This window comes from Microtus ochrogaster, chromosome 7 (assembly GCF_000317375.1).
Source record: "Microtus ochrogaster isolate Prairie Vole_2 chromosome 7, MicOch1.0, whole genome shotgun sequence".
NCBI lineage: Eukaryota > Metazoa > Chordata > Mammalia > Rodentia > Cricetidae > Microtus > Microtus ochrogaster.
In genome coordinates this window covers 39,293,932-39,297,672 of record NC_022014.1, presented here as the reverse complement: position 1 = coordinate 39,297,672, position 3,741 = coordinate 39,293,932, and positions in this window count along the sequence as shown.

Here is a 3,741-nt window from a genome sequence, read left to right as displayed (position 1 = left end):
GGAGGAAGAAAAGAAGGAAAAAAGTATCTTTCTGTCAGGAGGACCCAGGGTGAAGAGACTTGCTAACCATGAAGGACTGATCACCCTAGTCTGTGTGGCCATCCCAGATGCCAGTCTCTGTCTCCTGTGCTGAGGCTGGGTGGGAATTGAGGCTCTTCAAGGAAGCCTTCTTGTGGCCTAGAAAGGGACCTTCCTAGGTCTGTGAACTAGGTCTAAGGGACTATGGAGCATCTACTTGATCAAGATGTTCAGATCTGTAGCCGTGCCTCCAAGACGATGAGGCCCATGCCCATGCTGGCCCTTCACTGAACCTCTGATCACAGACTGAAGCCCACCAGCTGTGTTCCCCTTCAGCTCCTCAGGACCCTGTGACTGACAGACAGCAGGGGTAAGGAGGTCATGGTTCCTTCCTGCAGTTTTGGGGGGCTTCATGGGATCATTTTTCTGGGTAGGTACTGTGAGTGCTGGCTGAACCCATCTGTGCAAAGTTGCTGGACAGGCAGGACCAGCCATCAGGTGGGTCTGATCTGTTTCCACTCAGGCATATAGATTGTCCACCCCCAGGGGGTCCTGGTCATTCTCTTGGAGTCTTGGCTGCCAGCTATGTAGGCCGTATCATTTATGCATAATGTCCCTTAGGCATCTAGCTATTCTTTCAGGATCAATGAGCATGACCCTGTGAGTGTGAGTATGCCTATGTGTGTATGCCTAGGTCTGTGTGCCCACAGATGTCTATCCATGTTCAGAGGGGCCGTATCCGTAGATCTGTCTGTATGTGTTTGTGCATGTACACATAGGAGCCATGTCCCATGTCTGTGTCCACATATCTCTGTATCTTGTGACTGCACATGGCACCCATAAGCCTGTACATATGTGTATAGATATGTGTGTAGCACATTGTGTCTGCATGTGTGGCGTGTCTGCATGCACATTTGTTTGTGTGCATATGGTTGCAGTAGGGGCACAGTGCAGGCTGTAGCTCACCTCCTAGCCCCTACACAGTCTTTGCCTTGCACAACCGTTCACCACAGTGAGGTTTAGATCCACCTCCATCTGATTTTCTCAGTGCCTGGGCTCCCATTGGCCACTGAGGCAGGAAGAAAGACCTCTCCCATGAAGTTACTTCCCCAGGTGGACAAGACACCCTTGAATCCTGAAAGGGACTTCATACTCTTGGTTGGAGAAGAGGTTCCCCAGCAATTCTTAGAGGGCAGGGTATCCAACCGTAAGTGCTGGCTAGTGAGCACAGACAAGGGGTGGATCCCAGGAGATGATTCTTCAATGGTATGGCCCCAGGGTCCTTCATAGGTAGGGACACAGGCCCAGAGCCTGCAGGTGCTAGGGGCCAGCCAGAGACCAACCAGGCAACTCCCTGAGCTGGGACCAGGACCGGGGCAGGCATCTGGCTCTCCTCCCAGCGGGGCTGGCTGGTGTGGGAGATGGCTGGGGGATTAGGTAAGAAGGAGGCACTTAGGTAATGTCTCAGAAAGGCTTGAGTGTGCAGCAGTGGGAAGGTATTGGGTTGGATCCCGTCTTGTCTGTAAGGCTGACTTCAGACACCAAGGATGAAGGTAGAGAGGAGGAGGGACTGAGAGGAAGAAATGAAGGAGGAGGGAAGAGAGAAAGGGAAGATGTGGGGAGGAAGAGAGAGAGAAGGGGGAGAAGGGGAGGAGGGGAGGCGGAGGAATAAGATGAGGTAGATAAAGGACAGGCTGGGAGAAGGGAGAGGAGGAGGCTGGACCCTGGAGCCCGTATAACCTGCGGTGAGCCTTGGGTTACGCTGGATGTGCTGAGGAACACGAGGGCCCCAGTTCCTGGCCCAGGTTGCTCATGGTAAGCTCCCACAGGATGTCAGGGTGGGGATGTCAGGGTTGGGAGTGCTAACAGTGGAAAACTATGAACAAGTTGAGTTGGGGCTGGGGTCTAGTCTGCCAATACGTGCACACTCAAGCCCTGTGTGCCCCCGCTCCCAGCTTACTGGAGACTGAGTTGACCTGGTCTGACCTAGGAGAGCCCCTCCATGATCCCTCAGCACACAAGAGAACCTCGAAGAGACTTGCTGCTCACTTTGTGGGACTGGGGCTGGGGTGGAGGCACAGGTCCAGGGGCTTTCTGGTACCCTGGACCCTGGAGCTGCTTGGAGACTAGCCACACTGGGGCACTGTTCTGCCCTATCCTTCATCCGCTGCCTGCTAGGGATGATGGGGCTCTGTTCCTGGAAGGTTGGAGCTGACCCCAACCTGTTGTCCCAGAGAGATGCTGTCACCCAGGGACAGCAGGTGGAGCTTTAGGGTGCTCCTCAGCCCTGAGCAGGATTGGTCTTGCCTCCATTTTCCAACCTCTGTCTCTCGAAGTGGGGTTAAGGGTTACAGGTCCTTTCTGGCAGCTCAGCATATGGCCCCGGGGTCTCAGCACAGCAAGGACTGGCCTGGAAGAGGGCAGTGGTCCTATTCGTAGTTTTGCCGGCCTGCTCGGGGATGGGAGTGGGGGAGGGGTCCAGCGAGTTGCCAGGGAAACAAGACCAAACAAACACTTCTTCCCCTCACAGGCCTACTGGCCTGCTGGGGGGCCTGTGGCAATGACCTCATCTGCCCACCCAACCCTACTCCCAAGGCCAGGCTGAAGGTGGGGGGTCCTGGGCTGTTTGTATTGGGCCCAGATCCATGGAAACGGCGGGGGCTAGGGGTGCAGGGCTGTTCCTGCTGCAGTCTGTCAGTAGGTGGCAGGAATAAGGACAGGAGTGGGAAGGAAAATGAGAGGGCAGAGAAAAAAGGAAAGGGAGAGAGGGGAGAGAAGAAGGGAAGCAGAAGAGGAGGACATTCCAGGGAGGAGCAGAGAGGGGAGGAGGAGGTGGGGAGGGCAGAGAGGTCGAGGCAGGGGTGTGGAGAGCCATTGAGCTTGCGGAGTGGGGGCACAGAGAGGGTCTCTAGAAGATATGCCGTGGGGTATAAGAAGAGCCCTGTAGAAGCTGAGGGTAGTCGGATTGGGGTGAGGCAAGGGTGTGGGCTCAGGACCTTAGGGATGTGCCTGGCATAGGGTGGCAACTCCAGAGAGTCTCCTCCAACTTCCTTTTGGTTTGTTTGTTTTTTGTTTTTCAAGACAGGGTTTCTCTGTGTATGTCTGCTGCCCTAACTCACTCTGTAGACCAGGCTGGCCTCAAACTCAGAGCTCCACCTGGTCTGCCTCCCGATTGGGATTGAGGGGTGCACACCACCGCCCAGCTCCTCCAATTTTCTAAACCAAGATCTTCCCTGTGGGAGAAGACACAAATGATGGCAACAGTCCACGGAAGACCAGCCTTTTCAGGACCAAACCCTCCAGCCGGGCCCACAGTCAGGTCTTCTCTGCTCTCAGAACACACACATCTATTGTTTTCCTGTCTATCTTGAAGTTGACGATCTAGGCGCTCTGTCCCCGCTTGCTCCTCTTCTATGGTACGGGGCCAGAAGCGCACTGACTGTAACAAGGGTAACTGTCATCTTCCCCTTGTTCTTCCCTTGTTCCTTGATGGAGGACGTGACAAGGAAGTCCCTCTCCTCTGGGGCCTTCTGCTAGAAACGGTTACCTCACACACTAGTAAGCCCAATTCTGTCATCTCCAGGACCAGGTGCCGTTGCGTGAGGACTCTGTGTGTTTGCGGTTTTTAGCGTCACTAATGGTCGGCGTTCAGTATGCCGCGCAGTGCGCTCCTCACCTGGAGAGCTTGGGACCAAAGGGCTATTCAGAAATTAGATGTGTTTT